This window comes from Platalea leucorodia (genome assembly GCF_965183815.1).
Source record: "Platalea leucorodia genome assembly, chromosome: W".
Taxonomy (NCBI): domain Eukaryota; kingdom Metazoa; phylum Chordata; class Aves; order Pelecaniformes; family Threskiornithidae; genus Platalea; species Platalea leucorodia.
The window spans coordinates 38,653,057-38,671,890 of NC_138859.1; the positions used below are offsets into that span (position 1 = coordinate 38,653,057).

The window sequence follows — 18,834 nt, forward strand, 5'->3', positions numbered from 1 at the left end:
ATTTAAAGAGACAGAACAGAGTTACTCTGAATGGGAAAAGGGACTTTTGTCTTTAGTCCAAGCAGTTAAACAAGTTGAGAAAATACACCAGGGACAGCCTGTGCAAACCAGAGGACCATTTAATTTGCTAGAAGCAATCCTAAAGGGGACTGCTCCCCCAGAAGGAGTTGCACAAAAACTTACGGTAGGAAAATGGTATGCCTACTTGACAGGAATTGCAGAGGAAATGAAATTAACCAAAGGACATACTAAAGTTTCCAAATTACAGATGCCTATAAATGCAGATCCATTAGCGTTACAACAACCTTTTAAGCCCTCACCAATTTTGAATGCACCTCCCCTCACTGAGGGAACACCAATAGAAAACATTTGGTTCACCGATGCCTCAGCAAAAAGGATAAACGGTAAATGGCAGTATTAGGCCACTGCATTAAACATTACCACTGGCAAACAAACAATAGAAGAAGGTGAAGGCAGCGCACAAGTAGGAGAATTAAGAGCAGTTATTTTAACAGCACAGAATGGAGCAAAAATCATATATATAGACTCCTATGCTGTGTGGGCTGGCCCCACACAATGGCTCTGTCAATGGGAAGCCCTGAACTGGGAAGTAAACAGATCTCCAGTTTGGAGAACTCAAGATTGGCAGCTATTACTAAAAATAGCCAGAAAAACACCATTCAAGATGGGATGGGTGAAAGCTCACGCTAAGGACAATAAACCAGCCACAAACTGGAACCAAAAGGTGGAAGATTTGACTAAAATTAGGGAAATAACAGTAGGGAACTCCTTAAAACCCAAGTGGTATTGACTGGGGGAACGGCTGCATCAAAAATTAGGTCACACAGATAAAGAAGTGCTTTGCTGCACAGAGCAAGGGTTGGCCCCTAAACAGGAAAACTTGTGAAGTTATTCTTACAGAATGTCCTCAATGTAGATTAAAATTACAAACAAATCACCCTGCTAAAGCACCACCCCTACATATCAATGAAGGAAAATCTTTGTGGTCTACATGGCAAATTGTTTATATTGGGCCATTCAAACCCTCTGGGGGATATCGATATTGCTTATGGTGACTAAGTGCCAGAAGGCCAATGGGTGAAATACAGTACAAGGGCTATCATTTTGGTTCTCAAGTCTACCTACTCCTGATGTCATCCAAAGTGATAATGGCTCGCATGTCTCATGTAAGGAAGTGCAAGAATCGGCAAAACAAGAAGAAATGTAATGGGTATTCCACACTCCATATTATCCTCAATCAAATGGGATGGTAGAAAGAGCTAATGGCTTATTGAAAATGAGTCTTAAGTCACATGAGGCCCAGTGGGATACTCGACTTTCCAAAGTACTTCATCAACTGAATAATCGATATTGGCCCTGTGAGCCAAGCATTCGTTGCAAAAGCTGAGCTTGATGTTCCACCTTCTGATGAAAGAAAATATCCGATAGCATTACAGCCAGGACAACCTGTCATGGTAGATTTACCACAAATTGGAACTGTACCTATGAGACTAACTAAACCTCATGGCCCACTTGCCTGGGAAGCTACTGATAGCAGTGATGCAAAACATAGAATAAGTGCACGGTGGATTTTTCCTTCTTTCTAATGGGGTAACCTGTCCGGAAAACCCCACTGAGACCAGTCTATTTTACCTTTTTGTTTTGCAGCCTCCTCCAAGATGAAAGTGAGATACATCATTCTACTGCTGTTGAAGATTTCAATAATACTTGCTTCCCCATGAATGCCCCCCTGCCTCGACTTAAATGTCAATCAAGAAATCAGCCGCGATTGTAATAATAAGCCACCTGTCTTGTTACTAACAGACAGTAATATAAACATGACTTGTAAAACACAACCACCTGTTAATAAGGGAGATATATATGTTATGATTATTCACAGTAACTCTTACACGCCATATAGAAAATGCTGTAACCTAAGTCATTGCTCAATACATGACATAGTGAAGGGACATTATGATGTTGAAGTATCATGCAGATGGAATACTCTAAAGGGATGCAACGTAATACTAGGAACAATATCTCTCAGAATCACTAAACCTGTCATGACAACGTCGGTGCCTACTTTGATTACTCCCCCAGTTTTACTAAGGAGTCTTACCAAGGATGCTGTACTCAAGCCTAAATATGCACAATGCAGTAATCAAGCAAATCCACAGGAGCTGGTAACCTCTGCCTTAACATGGACAGTGAAGCCCAACATATCCAAAACCCACCAGTGGAGCAGCAAGAACCAAGGTATTCACCTTTTGCTTAGTAGTCCGTATACAGGAATCTGGACTTGTACTGGAGAGACTAATACTCGCATTATAGGTGGGGGCACTGCCCTACAATATGATCACGATACCACTGAAGGACCTATTAAGTTTGTCCTTTTACACAATTGCACACATGTAACAATACCAGATAAACCCAACGAGGGATGGCAATGCCCACTGGAAATGGAACTGTTGGGATTCATTATGGGAGTTTGTGTGCCAATTAACCGTCAAGGTCATGGTTCATGTGCCACAGTGGGCAGTATGCAATTTAACATTTCCCTGATTCCCACTACCATTACTACACCAACAGCTACCCCTACTTCCTATCAATCTACTCCCTACCCTATTACTCCCACAACCGACCAAACCTTATCCCCACAAATTTCTGAAATTGGACCTTATGCTATTAAATACACAGTGTTGTTTAATCCATCATGGTCCCTCAAATGAGTGGAACTATCAATGTAAATTAATATCTCTGCAATTAAACCTATTGCTCACCATTCTTAAGTATGTCCTATGCAGGATGGTTACCGTGGTTGCATGGACGAACCCTCACCTCTCCAAAATGAGCAAGGAGAGATGTGACTGGTATCTTAGGAACAGGATTAGGAGTATTAAACAGCATAGACGCTGAAGTTTTAGCAAACAAAATAAGCTCAGCAACGAGGAATTTACAAAAATTAGAACACCCATTGCGATCTTCTCTATATCGGCATTGGGAACTAATCAATGGCTCTTATCTCATATATTTCCCCAATGGGAAAGAATTAATAAAAAAGACCACCAACTAATTGTGAACGCACTAGGTGCAGCCCAAAATAATGTGTGTCTCGCTCTTAGTTGTATTCAGGCTCAACTGTGGATACAATCTACTGTGGCAGCAACTGTAAGAGAAGGTGAGGAGGGCATCTTACCCACTGAAATTCGAAAGGTAATTTGGGATAATGCAACTGAATTTGAAAGGGAAAATTCCAATCCTGGTGGCATCTAGTCAATTTTACCTATGACCCTACCAACAGTAAAGCCACAGCTTTTATTCTAACAATAATATGCAACGCTTTGGTATATACCATATACCCAATCATTGCACTGGGATTAAATCCAATGGAACACAGAGTATGGGCCCAACAAAAGGGAGACAAATGGCAAACTGCTGATGTTGACACGTGTTGTGCGAGAACAACAAGGGCTTATTTGTGAAAGCAATGCCATTAAAGCCCAAGACATTTGTCTTGACACCGAACAAAATGTTTGCCATTTTGAGATACATCCTGACGAAACCTCTGAAACTGTACTTGTGTATATTGGAAATGGATGTGTTTGTATGAGAACCCTTTGTGATTTTATATTTGTAGATATAAGCAATCACTCAAATATCTATATGTAATTTTACTGAAATTATGGGATGCAACTTTAACTATTCAGCTCCTGTCACATCTCATCAATTACTACAATCTAACTACACATTGTATCAAGATTTGTTACCTACCCCCATTGGAATGAATCTTACACTGGTAAGAAAGCTATTACAGCATGATGATCTCTACTGATTGCTGAAACAAGTTCAAGAAAATGGACAAAAAGAACCCTGATTGATTACCATTCATCATGATGCAAAAGAAATACACCATGTTCTGGAAAGAGTGAAAAAGGATGGAGAACATCATTGGTAGGATACCTTATTCGGATGGTCACTGACAGCAACAGGAACTTTGAATCTAATGCTATTAGATTCTAATATTATAATATATTACAAAGATAAGCATTATAAATATAGTTACTAGGTGTACAGCATTAAGCCTGATCTGTACTTTTAGCAGTAACATATTCTGTTGCTTTTTTTGTATTGTAGGTGTGATAAGAATAGACTTAATTATTAAGAATATATTTATACTATATTTAAATGCCAATAACATTAAGTATTGTGCAAGAGAGTTTTGCGGTCCAGTGGAAACAGAGGAGATGGAATAGGCAGAGAAGCTTAGTGGTATTTGACAAGTCAGGTTTTTAATGTATGAATTGGTTTACTCCTTGAATTTCAGCAGACTGTATTAGAACAGTATTAGAATGGGCAGTGGCTTGCTGAATCAGGACTTAGAGAAATTTTCCATGCTTGCAGGCTGGGATATGCAGCTACATAAATACCTTTAATAATTTGTGTAATACAGCAGCATTGTCAATAATTAATTTTATTAGAAATTTTGACTTAGTGATAATATCGTAAGAGCATTAGAAAAAGGGGGGGGGGGAAAGAGTAAAAGCATTTGTGGGGGGAAAAAAAACCAAAAAAAACCCCAATCATTAAATTAGTTGTTTATTTAAATATGGGTCATTTGACTTCTCAGTGGTCAGGAAAATATCCACATTACCTTTCCAAAAGAACATTCCCATCCTTTTCTAAAAGTTGCTTTGAATTGCTCTTGGCAAATATAAGAACTTTACAAAATCTGTTTTGCAGATGTGGAATCCACCATTTAAAAAGTTTAAACTTGAGTATGTGGAGCCTTTTTCACGGAAGTCATCTTTGAAAAGAAATGTATGAAAGAGAAATTAAAAATATTTATGTGTCTGTGCATATCATTCAGTATATTAAAAAAGACTGATATTATATGTTGGAGGGATAGTTTAAAAAAATCCCAATATGTTGTTTTTGCTAACGAAAAAACTTTCATTGAACATAGTTTGTTTCCGGGGGAGGGGGGGGGGAACGCTCAGAAACTCATTCAGGAAATGTTTTCCTTTTGTTTTCAGTGGAGTTCAAAAATATCTGGGTTATATCCAACAACAGATAAATATTAGTGTTATATTTCTGCTAAATGCTGCAACACAGAGAATAAAACAACATTATTCTTTCATCCCACACTTATTTTAGGCCTAGGGAGGTACTCTTAGTAAGAGGCTTTTAGACCAAAAAGAGTCTCCTGGAACTGATTTGATTGATCCAATGGTAAAAATTTTTATTAGTTTAAATACAAACAACATTAGATTGGACCCAGGGTAGGTTAGGAAGTGAAAATGGGACTTCTATAATGCAATCTCAGTTATTTTTTTGTTATGTCGGAGGAGGAGGAAGAGGCATAAATGGTCCAGAATATTCTTTAAAAAACAAAGACATAATTCCAAATTGTGCTGAGTTGACTGTGATATGGTATGGTGACTGAGGGTCAGTAACAGAAGGGGAGAAAAAATACAGAAGCAGCATTAGTTAGCATTTGTTTTCCATACTGCCAGTTTAAAGACATATTCCTTGAAGGTAAATTATTTGGATTTCTGTGCTTCCTTTCTCATTTATCCCCTTTCCTGGCTAGAATGCGAGGAGTTAAATTTTAAGGATTAGGTGTTGTGAGGGAAAGACTGGAAAAAGGCTCAAGTAAGTTTCAAGTGTAAACAGTAGGCAGGGGGAAAGCATCAAAGTGCCCGCTGAAGGAAGAGACAGGATATTGAGATGGTTATTGACAGAGCATAAAAGGGGAATGTAAAAGGGGAATGTCAGAACAAATTAGTCTACATCATACTCAGACTGTGTGATGAAGGCACTTAGAATGGGGTAGTGAAAGTATCTCTCTGAGGTCCTTCAGAGATCACTATGTTTCTAGTCCATCACTGGTCTGAAGGAAAATATAAAACACATATAGTTTATAGATGACTCCTAAAGTTTTGGTTGGTGGTGATCCAGTCAGAAACCGTGGGCAGATTGATTCATGTGGTAAGCTGAAATTTTGTCCATTGTATTATGAGATATGTTTGCAATATGATGTCCTTTTTTTTTTTAATAAAATACTTAAAAGACCTGACTTGAAAGAAGATATTAAAGAGCTCAGTCTTAGCTCAAGAGTTAAGGGCTCTCTGGGAATGACTGATCAGTTTGTAAATAATATCTAGATGATTTCTTATAAATTATTTCTTTTATTTTAGTAGAAAAGTTTTATAGTTAGGTCCAATAGCAGCAAGGCAACAGTAAACACACATTCAGTGTGGGGACATTAAGGAAACATAGGCTATGTGGGCATTTTTAACAGGGCATGTAACTCGTGTGAGGGAAAGTGGCCAACTGTCTGCAGCAGAAGCAACAGCTCAGGAAACATGGATTTTTCTTCTGACCTGCTGATATTACAGTTGATTTAGGGATCAAATTTTTTTGATCTGTGTTATATTACATAAGAGATAGAACTATACAAGTGTTACTTCTTTTTTTACAGTTGAAAGGTAAAATAAATAAGAAGGTTTGGATATGCTCTATAGTGTTATGAAGCAATGGAGGTTTTGACAGGACATTGAGCCCTAAAAAGAGGAAACTGAAGGCTTTAAAAAAGTCTTTTTGTGCCAGCAGAAATGAAGAATTAAGCTGGTGAAGGATTCTCACAGGTTGTTTATGGAATTGCAACTGAGATGCTTGTGAAGCATCTTAGATAAAAAGTCAAGTAGAGAGAGGCAGACTTTAAACTTCCCTGCACATAACCATGTTATTAGGTACACCATCTGAGAAGTGGGTATACCAAAGCAGTCCTGGGAAACTCGGGGTATAAGAGAGGAAGTAGCTTTCCAGCAGGAGATGGTAATCCCAAGAGGAGGAAGAAAAGCTGGAGGTACAGAATATTCAAATGAGATTCTGGAAGGATTGAATATTATGAGAGAAAGGGACTGGAAAAAGACTCAAGTTTTGAGTAAATATCAGAATGGGAGAAAGCGTCAAGGTGCTTAATGAAAGGTAAGAGACTGGCATGGTTATTGAAAATGCATGGACAGGAAAAGGGGAATCTCAGCATCACATAATAGCTGAGGATGGAAAGGACCACTGAAGATCCTCTAATCCAACCCTCCTGTTCAAAACTAGTCCAATAGTCCTGTTCAAAGAAGGATCACCTAGGCACCTAGCCCAGGGCCATGTCCATGCAGGTTTTGAATATCTCCAAGAATGGCGACTCCATAACCCTGCCAGGCAACCTGTTCCATATAGAATCATAGAATCATAGAATCGTTAAGGTTGGAAAAGACCCTTAAGATCATCAAGTCCAACCGTTAACCTAGCACTGCCAAGTCCACCACTAAACCATGTCCTCAAGCATAACATCTACCCATCTTTTAAATACCTCCAGGGATGGGGACTCAACCACTTCCCTGGGCAGCCTGTTCCAGTGCCTGACTACCCTTTCGGTGAAGAAGTTTTTCCCAATATCCAACCTAAATCTGCCCTGGCGCAACTTGAGGCCGTTTCTTCTAGTCCTATCGCTTGTTACTTGGGAGAAGAGACCAACCCCCACCTCGCTACAGCCTCCTTTCAGGTAGTTGTAGAGAGCAATAAGGTCTCCCCTCAGCCTCCTCTTCCCCAGACTCAACAACCCCAGCTCCCTCAGCTGCTCCTCATGAGACTTGTTCTCTAGACCCTTCACCAGCTTTGTTGCCCTTCTTTGGACACGCTCCAGCACCTCGATGTCCTTCTTCTAGTGAGGGGCCCAAAAATGAACACAGTACTCAAGGTGGGGCCTCACCAGGGCCGAATACAGGGGCACTATCACCTCCCTGGTCCTGCTGGCCACACTATTCCTGATACAAGCCAGGATGCTATTGGCCTTCTTGGCCACCTGGGCACACTGCTGGCTCATGTTCAGGTGGCTGTCAACCAACACCCCCAGGTCCTTTTCCACCAGGCAGCTCTCCAGCCATTCCTCCCCTAGCCTGTAGAGTTGCATGGGGTTGTTGTGACCCAAGTGCAGGACCCGGCATTTAGCCTTGTTGAATCTCATGCAGTTGGCCCCAGCCCATCGATCCAGCCTGTCCAGGTCCCTCTGCAGGGCCTTCCTACCCTCCAGCAGATCAACACTCCCACCCAACTTGGTGTCATCTGCAAACTCACTGAGGGTGCACTCAATCCCCTCATCCAGATCATCAATGAAGATATTGAACAGGACCCAACACTGAGCCCTGGGGAACACCACTCGTGACCGGCCGCCAACTGGATTTGACTCCATTCACCACCACTCTCTGGGCTCGGCCGTCCAGCCAGTTTTTAACCCAGCGCAGACTGCACTTATCCAAGCCGTGAGCAGCCAGCTTCTCCAGGAGAATGCTGTGGGAGACAGTGTCAAAGGCCTTACTGAAGTCCAAGTAGACAACATCCACAGCCTTCCCCTCATCCACCAAGCAGGTCACCTTGTCATAGAAGGAGATCAGGTTGGTCAAGCAGGACCTCCCTTTCATGAACCCATGCTGGCTGAGCCTGATCCCCCGATTGTCCCACACGTGCCGCATAATGGCACTCAAGATGATCTGCTCCATGACCTTCCCTGGCACCGAGGTCAAGCTGACAGGCCTGTAGTTCCCCAGATCCTCCTTCCGGCCCTTCTTGTAGAGGGGCACCACATCATTAGCTAGCTTCCAGTCATCTGGGACCTCCTGAGTTAGCCAGGACTGCTGATAAATGATGGAGAGTGGCTTGGTGAACACTTCCACCAGCTCCCTCGGTACCCTTTGGTGGATCTCATCTGGCCCCATAGACTTATGGGCATCCAGGTGGAGGAGCAGGCCGCTAACTGTTACCTCTTCTATAACTGGGGCTTCATTCTGCATCCTATCTCCATCTCCCAGCTCAGGGAGCTGAATACCCTGAGGATGACCAGCCTGACTATTAAAGACTGAGGCAAAGAAGGCATTAAGTACCTCAGCCTTCTCCTCATCCTTTGTGGCAATGTTTCCCTCTGCATCCAACAAAGGATGGAGATTCTCCCTGGCCCTCCTTTTGTTGCTGATATATTTGTAAAAACATTTTTTGTTATCCTTCACTGCAGTGGCCAGTTTAAGCTCTAGCTGGGCCTTTGCCTTTCTAATTTTCTCCCTGTGTAACCTAACAATATCCTTGTAGTGTTCCTGAGTTGCCTGTCCCTTCTTCCAAAGATGGTAAACTGTGTTCTTTTTTTTCCTGAGTTCCAGCCAAAGTTCTCTGTTCAGCCAGGCCGGTCTTCTTCCCTGCCTGCTCAACTTGTGGCACATGGGGATGGCCTGCTCCTGTGCCTTTGAGATTTCCTTCTTGAATAACATCCAGCCTTCCTGGACTCCTTTGCCCTTCAGGACTGCCTCCCAAGGGACTCTGTTAACCAGACTCTTAAATAGTCCAAAGTCTGCCTTTCTAAAGTCCAGGGTAGTGGACTACATAGCAGCATGGGTTTATTTAGGGGACCCTAGAAAACGAGTCATAATCTAATGTTTCATTTAAAAAAAACCCAACCATGAGAACACTTGAATGTCTTTATGCTAGATCTCCAAATAGAGCAATTAAATGATGCCTTACAGATATGAGATATGAAGACTTTTTAAAAAGGGACTAATTTTGACTTTATTAGGGACAACTGGAGATTCATTCTATTTCAGTTTCTGATTTCTCATTACTGTCATTAAACATGCAATCAAATATAACTTCCATGAGCTATTTCCAGCTCATTTTCTTGTCTGTTTTATCCTAGAGTTATATATGTCAGCTCTGTAGCCTGTCTGGTCTTGTAGCTCTGATGGAAGTTGCTAATGTTGTGCCACAGTGTCTTGTCTTGTTCTGGAAAAAATGGCAGCCTTGTTAAAGTGGTATTTGCTTTGCTAGAGACCAGTGAATTACATGCTTTTGGATCATAGGCAATGTTTGTAGAGTCTAAACAAATGAGGCTGTCCTGAGAACTTAGTGATTTCTTTCTTTCTAAATTAATGATCTTCCTTCCTTTGCCAAATCCTGAAACTCTTCTCTGCATTAGATGCCAGAAGAGTTTTGAATTTTTATCCTGAAAGAACTGAACATATTAAATGGAAAGAGAACATTTATATCTAAGACAGTTTAAAGAGTCCACCTGCACCTCAGTGTTTTAGTTCTCTCTCATTTGGATGTTTTTGTGTATCTAAGAAACATTGAAGAGCCAGGCAGATATTCTTTTTTCTTTATTCATTAAATAGAAAAAGGATGTATTTATTTTGCTAATAATGTGGGGAAAACTGAACTCAAAAAAAACAATATTACATGAGTCTTTGTAAAGTATTTGAAGAACACATTTACAACAGAACTCCAATACCTTCAGTATTAGTTAGAGAGAACTACAATAATATTGCAATTAATTGTTTAAAATGCCTTATTTTATAATAAAGAAAAGCCTGAAGAATAACCAGCCAGTCTGCAATACTGCAGTTAAAAGTAGGTTTGTCAGTTGTTGCCATGTCAGAACAATTAAGACAATCCCTATTTAGTTAATGAATTTGTATAAACTTTTATGCCTGCTTCCTGAAGTCTTCATTCTTGTAAAGGACTGAATACTTTTATCTTCCTGATTTCCAGTGACAGCGGAGACTCTATAGTACATTCGTATTAACCTTTGGTCATTTGTCCAGTTGTAAATAATTTTATGTATTTGCATGAGAGCTTGGGAAGAACTGTGTGGGTTTTTTTACACCTTCACATGCATGTTAGTGAATATGCTGTTTTTTTGCTTGGAAAGTAACTAACTTTAGTTTCATGACTGCCATACCATATTTTAAATGCTATTTTGTCATTACAACTTTTATTTGAATAATATTATATGCCATTTATGCTGAAAAAGGTGTTTGATTCTATCAATCATAAGAAGAATTATTTCATATGCATTAACTTTATCTAAAACAACTCTTTATTTAAACATTTTTCCAGAACTGTGAGGACATGGGATGTTAGCAATGAAAAAAAGCACAAAAGTGTATTTAAACCACGATTGGTTCAAGGTAAACGGGTGATTCCTACAACTTGCATATACAGCACAGATTGTAGCTGGCTGTCAAGATGGTTCCATCCAGATCTGGGATAGGAATATCAGTGTAACAACTCAAGTATATATGGTAACAATATAAGCTTCTATTATATTAAGTGCTGAATGTTGAAGCTGATAAAATAAATTTTGGTACTTTTATACTGACATTTTATTTTGTTCCCCTGAAAACTAAATAACTCATAGGCAAGATTTAATATTTCCTCTGCCTCTTTACAACTGATCATTTGGTCTGCTGCTATTCAGTCCAAAACACTGAGGAAACTCTTCGCAGTCTGGTTTAAAAACAACATGTTGGCCACATACTTATATTTAGAATACTATTAATTTAAGATGCGATGCTTGTGGAAAAAGCTCTACTTTCTTGTTGGTTCTTACGTAATTAAAAATGCATACTTCCATATTTTATTTGAGATATTGAATACATTAAGCAGTAATTCATAAAACTTCATACTGAAATTGGTTATTCATCCAGATAATAGGCAGAGGAGAATAGCATCCAAGTGGGTGAGGATAAGGGTAATGCTGCACATTAAATGGCGAATGTTGTTACATTGTCCAAAATGTAAAGTTTAACACTAAGGCAAATTTGAACAATTTATGGAAATGGAATGTGGTTAGAAAGAGTCAGAATTAGAACTATTTCAAAGTCTTTAAGTATGTGTAAAATTATGAAATATACTCTGTCTGTAACTTCTTCTGTTCATATTGAACTTAAAATTGAATTCCCAGTAATTATGAATCTAACTGATGAAAAACGCATACAATTCTTACTACTACTTTATCATATGAAGTTTAGAGCAATCAATGGTACCTGTTGCTTTGTGTAGTAGTTTACAAACCAGTCCAATTCCAAGGGTTTAATTTTGCAATATGGAGTACAAATTTACCAGGCAAAGCTTTACTGCTTTTTAAATTAATCATGAAATATCTCCTCTATGATATCTCCTCTATGGTTGAGATAATGACAGATCTGACCAGAGCATGTTAAAACAAATTTGTTATAAGCATTCATTATTAGGTTAATAGTCGCTGGTCGCAATGTTGATTTATTTGCTCTCAGAGTTCATAGAATCATAGAATCATAGAATCATTAAGGTTGGAAGAGACCCTTAAGATCATCGAGTCCAACCGTCAACCTATTGCTGCCAAGTCCACCACTAAACCATGTCCTCAAGCACCACGTCTACCCTTCTTTTAAATACCTCCAGGGATGGAGACTCAACCACTTCCCTGGGCAGCCTGTTCCAGCGCCTGACTACCCTTTCGGTGAAGAAGTTTTTCCCAATATCCAACCTAAACTTCCCCTGGCGCAGCTTGAGGCCGTTTCCTCTCATCCTATCACTTGTTACTTGGGAGAAGAGACCGACCCCACCTTGCTACAACCTCCTTTCAGGTAGTTGTAGAGAGCAATAAGGTCTCCCCTCAGCCTCCTCTTCTCCAGACTAAACAACCCCAGTTGTTGTGCTTGTTCTTGGAGTTGTGTTATGATGTAACACCTTACTTCCTGTATATGTTCCCTGTTGTGCTGTTTATCACCTATGGGGGCTGGATTAAGGTTATCATTTTGCTGTACTGCGTAACACTAGTTTATGATATGATAAAATTACTGGTCGTGAGACTAATCTGGTATTTCTACTCACCATTGCCATCATCTCTGTACTTCGGGAACCATCTCTTGGAAACTATTAATAATTACACTCTTTACCTTTTCTCCTCGGCCAGCCAATTTATGCGGGAGACAAGGGGGGACACTTTCCCCCGTTCCTTCACCTTCCCCTTTTCCTCCAGGCTATTTAAAATAGCTCTTGAGAATTTTGAATATCCTTGGGATGTTCAAACCATCATGTTCCTATTGCTATGTCTCTTGAATGTGTTCAGGTCTTGTTTAAGGTTAAACAACTATTTAGGAATACCACCCAGAGATCTGCCCCAAGGCTGGATAGTTATGAGTGGCAGGGTTTGTGGGATAGTATGGGCAAGTACCTAGGACAGTGGGCACCTCCAATGTTTTGAAACTTCACCCCTGAACAAGTGCAGAATACTGAAAAGCTAATAAAATATTTGTAAAAAGTATGCTGTCACCCTGGCAATTCTAGGGAGACACAAATCCCTGCAATGTGCTGGGGCCTGGCCCATGCCTACCGAGCCCTGTTCAAAACTATTCAGTACCCTCAAGGGGAAGAGAAGGTCTCTGGATCTGACAACAAAACAACAGGCACTGCAGCTACTCCAACGCCAGCAACAGACACTGTGGCTACTCCAACTCCGGCAACAGGCACTGTGGCTGAACCAGAGAACTAACCTGTGCTGGTATCAGTTGCCCCTATACACAAGAAGAAATGTTGGATGCAAAAGTCAGCTCGTTTACTAAGGGAAGAAACTCCTACTAAGAAGGGGAAGGAGGAAGGAGTGGACGAGGCAGGCTACTCTAAAAACAGGGCCATCACGAGAAGAGGAGGAGGAAGAGGCAGAACACATAAACAGGGCGGTAACCACCTGATCCCTGTCCCTGAGTGAGCTGCGAGATATGCGAAAAGATTTCAGCTGTCGTCCAGGCAAGCACATCATCACCTGGCTGCTCTGATGCTGGGATAATGGGGCCAGTAGCCTGGAATTAGAGGGTAGGGAAGCCAAGCAGCTGGGATCCCTTTCTAGGGAAGGGGGCATTGACAAAGTAATTGGAAAAGGGGCACAAGCCCTCAGCCTCTGGAGGCGACTCCTGTCAGGTGTGAAGGAAAGGTATCCCTTCAAGGAAGGTGTTATATGTCACCCAGGCAAGTGGACCACCATGGAGAGAGGTATCCAGTACCTGAGGGAATTAGCCATGCTGGAAGTGATTTATGGTGACCTGAACAACGAGCAGTTATCCAAAGATCAAGATGAAGTCCAGTGCACATGACCCATGTGGCGGAAGTTTGTACGGAGCGCGCAATCATCATATGCCAACTCATTGGCAGTAATGACCTGGAAAGACGGAGAAGGACAAATGGTGGATGAAATAGCTGGCCAACTCCAAAAACATGAAGAAAGTCTCTCTTCCTCCCTATGGGCCTGCATCTTGGCTGTGGAGAAATTGTCCCATGAGTTCCAGCAACTCAAAGAGGATATGCCCTACTCCCCACCTGTACAGACCAATATCTCAGCCATTAGGAGTAAGCATCCCTCTGCTCAAGAGAGAGGACATAGTGGATACACACCACGGGCCACCCTGTGGTTTTATCTGCGTGACCATGGAGAGGACATGAGGAAGTGGGATGGAAAACCTACTTCGATCCTAGAGGCACAGGTACGTGAGTTGCAAGGAAAAAAATTACAAAAGGGGGTTCTTCCAGGAAAGTTGCTGCTCCAGTTTCCAGCGAGCAGTTCCCCAGACAGGGTAGAAGGGCTGATCCTACTTCTGATATTAATCAAGGGATTTCTGATTCATATTTATAAGAAGTGAGTAACGAATACTATGACCAGGACTGGAGGGGACAACTGGGTTTACTGGACTGTGTGGATTCGATGGACTGGCACATCAGGAGTATAAGGCTCTAGTGGACACCAGTGCAGTGTACCCTAAAGCCATCAAGGTATAAAGGGGCAGAACCCATCTGGATTTCTGGAGTGACAGGGGGATCCCAAGAGCTGACTGTACTGGAGGCCGAAGTGAGCTTAACTGGGAATGAGTGGCAGAAGCACCCCATTGTGACTGGCCCAGAGGCCCCGTGCATCCTTGGCATGGACTACCTCAGGAAAGGGTATTTCAAGGACCCAAAAGGGGACCGGTGGGCTTTTGGCATAGCTGCCTTGGAGACGGAGTGAATTGAATAGCTGTCTACCCTGCCCGGTCTCTCAAAGGACCCTTCTATTGTGGGGTTGCTGAGGGTCGAAGAACAACAGGTGCCAATCGCTACCACAACAGTGCACTGGCAGCAATAGCGCACCAACAGAGACTCCCTGATTCCCATCCATAAGCTGATTCAGCTGGAGAGCCAAGGCGTGATCAGCAAGACTCACTCACCCTTTAACAGTCCCATATGGCCAGTGCAAAAGTCTAATGGAGAGTGGAGACTAACAGTAGACTATTGGGGACTGAATGAAGTCACACCGCCGCTGAGTACTGCCATGCTGGACATGCTAGATCTTCAATATGAATTGGAGTCAAAGGCAGCCAAGTGGTATGCCACAATAGATATCGCTAATGCGTGTCTCTCAATCCCTTTGGCAGCAGAGTGCAGGCCACAGTTTGCTTTCACCTGGAGGGGTGTCCAGTACACCTGGAATCAACTGCCCCAGGGGTGGAGACACAGCCCCACCATTTGCCATGGACTGATCCAGACTGCATTGGAACAGGGTGGGGCTCCGGAACACCTGCAATACATTGATGACATCATCATGTGGGGCAACACAGCAGAAGAGGTTTTTGAGAAAGGGAAGAAAATAGTCCAAATTCTTCTGGAGGCTGGCTTTGCCATAAAACAAAGTAAGGTCAAGGGACCTGCACAGGAGATCCAGATTTTAGGAATAAAATGGCAAGATAGACATCGTCAGATCCCAATGGATGTGATCAACAAAATAACAGCCATGTCTCCACCAACCAGCAAAAAGGAAACACAAGCTTTCTTGGGTGTTGTGGGTTTTTGGAGAATGCATATTCCAAATTACAGTCTGATTGTAAGCCCTCTCTATCAAGTGACCCGGAAGAAGAATGATTTCAAATGGGGCCCTGAGCAACGACAAGCCTTTGAACAAATTAAGCAGGAGATAGTTCATGCAGTAGCCCTTGGGCCAGTCCGGGCAGGGCAAGATGTAAAAAAATGTGCTCTACACTGCAGCCGGGGAGAATGGCCCTACCTGGAGCCTCTGGCAGAAAGCACCTGGGGAGACTCGAGGTCAACCCCTAGGGTTTTGGAGTCGGGGATACAGAGGATCCGAGGCCCGCTATACTCCAATGGAGAAAGAGATATAGGCAGCATATGAAGGGGTTCGAGCTGCTTCAGAAGTGGTTGGTACTGAAGCACAGCTCCTCCTGGCACCCTGACTGCCAGTGCTGGGCTGGATGTTCAAAGGAAGGATCCCCTGTACACATCATGCAACTGATGCTACGTGGAGTAAGTGGGTCTCACTGATCACACAACAGGCTTGAATAGGAAACCCCATTTGTCCAGGAATCTTGGAAGTGATCATGGAGTGGCCAGAAGGCAAAGATTTCAGAATATCACCAGAGGAGGAGGTGATGTGTGCTGAGGAGGCCCCGCTGTATAATAAACTACGAGAAAATGAGAAGCATTATGCCCTGTTCACTGATGGGTCCTGTCGTCTTGTGGGGAAGCATCGGAGGTGGAAGGCTGCTGTATGGAGTCCTATACGACAAGTCGCAGAAACTGCTGAAGGAGAAGGTGAATCGAGTCAGTATGCAGAGGTGAAGGCCATCCAGCTGGCTTTAGATATTGCTGAACGCAAAAAGTGGCCAGTGCTCTATCTCTATACTGACTCATGGATGGTGGCAAATGCCCTGTGGGGGTGGTTGCAGCAATGGAAGCAGAGCAACTGGCAGCGCAGAGGCAAACCCATCTGGGCTGCCGCATTGTGGCAAGATATTGCTGCCTGGATAGAGAACCTGGTTGTAAAAGTATGTCACGTAGATGCTCACATACCCAAGAGTCAGGCCACTGAAGAACATCAAAACAACCAGCAGGTGGATCAGGCTGCTAAGATTGAAGTGGCTCAGGTGGATCTGGACTGGCAACATGAGGGTGAATTATTTCTAGCTCAGTGGGCCCATGACACCTCAGGCCATCAAGGAAGAGATGCAACATAGAGATGGGCTCGTGATCGAGGGGTGGGCTTGACCATGGACACTATTGCACAGGTTATCCATGAATGCGAGACATGCGCTGCAATCAAGCAAGCCAAGCGGTACAAGCCTCTCTGGTATGGAGGACAGCGGCTGAAATATCAATATGGGGAGGCCTGGCAGATTGATTATATCACACTCCCACAAACCCACCAAGGCAAGCGCCATGTGCTTACAGTGGTGGAAGCAACCACCGGATGGCTGGAAACATATCCCGTGCCCCATGCCACTGCCTGGAACAGTATCCTGGGCCTTGAAAAGCAAGTCCTATGGCGACATGGCACCCCAGAAAGAATTGAGTCAGACAACGGGACTCATTTCTGAAACAACCTCATAGGCACCTGGGCCAAAGAGCATTGCATTGAGTGGGTATATCACATCCCCTATCATACATCAGCCTCCGGGAAAATCAAACGATACAATGGACTGTTAAAAGACTACACAGAGAGCCATGGGTGGTGGGACATTCAAACATTGGGATACACATTTAGCAAAGGCCACCTGGTTAGTCAACACTAGGGGATGTGCCAATCAAGCTGGCGCTGCCCAATCAAGACCTTTACGTACTGTAGAGGGGGATAAAGTCCCTGTAGTGCGCATAAAAAATACACTGGGGAAGACAGTCTGGGTTACTCCTGCCTCAGGCAGAGGTAAACCCATTCATGGGATTGCTTTTGCTCAAGGACCTGGGCACACTTGGTGGGTGATGCAGGAGGATGGGGAAGTCATATGTGTACCTCAAGGGGATTTGATTTTGGGTGGGAATAGCCAATGAACTGAATTGTATAATGTTAGTTGCTATATAATACTGGATGTCATCACTTCAATGATTACTATGTGCCCTATCAACAGTATACAGTAAGAATCACCCAAATTAATGAAGAATGAACTTTGATGAAACCGAGCAAAGTGCAGAGGTGATGGAACCAGAACTGGCTTCAGCATGCAACAGTCCAACACCACACACCCTCTCTCCTGCCCTGAAAGACTGTTATGACAGATGGAGCCCAAAGTCATGGACTAAATGAACTCAACGGACATTTTAGAGGGATGGCCCATAGACTTAGGGAATGATATATGTGTGTATATATCAAAAGACAGGAAAGGTGGTGGTGATTAATTGGGATGTATTGGAAAGTGTGGGACTTGGGATGATGTAGATGGTATAGAATAAGGAGTGGATATTGTCCTGGTTTCAGCTGGGGTAGAGTTAATTTTCTTCCTAGTAGCTGGTATAGTGCTGCGTTTTGGATCGAGGATGAGAATAATGTTGGTAACTGTGGCGGTGTGCTCCCCCTGCCCCCCCAACCTCACCGAACTTTTCCTGTAACTCTGATCAAGTGATAACCACCAATGGTGCCCATGATGGGTGCATCTGGTCTTGATGGCTGCATCCAGCTCAAGGCTCAAGGTGGATTAGGTGGAGACAGATAACAACACAATAGCCAAGGGGTAATTTATGGTAATGTGCCTATCTGCCACGGTGCTGGTCCGTGCAGATTCGAGCCAGATTTGGAAGAAACTGGCATCTGTGGTCAGTATGCAAATATGACTATAAGATCATCTTACCCCCATAAATAGTGAGCAGCCCAAGAGCCCTTTGAGCTCTCCTGCACGACAGCGGGCTGCACGCCAGGATCTCCCCTTGAGTAGGGACACCTCTCAGTGTTACTCCTCGAGGTTGAGAGATTCCTTGCCGCAACAGAACCTCGGTAGGTGAATTGGGAACAAGTGCACTGAAACTTTGAAATCTTAGCTAAGTAATATAAATTATTGATTGTGCATATATAATCCTTTAGACATAAACCGTTGACCAGGTCTGGGACTAGGATTGGATCCAGCTGCACCTAGACTCCTCTCTGAGAAGGAGTTTAGAAAGCAAGGTGGGTCCTCTCTGAACCTCATGACTCAACGGGAGGGTCTCCCTGACAGTCTTGCC

At 42.8% G+C, this 18,834-nt stretch overlaps 1 pseudogene across 1 annotated transcript in view; it reads left to right on the forward strand.

Moving 5' to 3' along the window:
• Window positions 1-18,834, forward strand: part of LOC309601969 (WD repeat-containing protein 70-like) — a 177,542-nt pseudogene that overhangs the window by 78,055 nt on the left and 80,653 nt on the right. The window contains exon 8 of the transcript in view: window positions 10,939-11,102. The product of the transcript in view is annotated as a WD repeat-containing protein 70-like (transcript). The remainder of the gene's footprint in view (window positions 1-10,938; window positions 11,103-18,834) is intronic.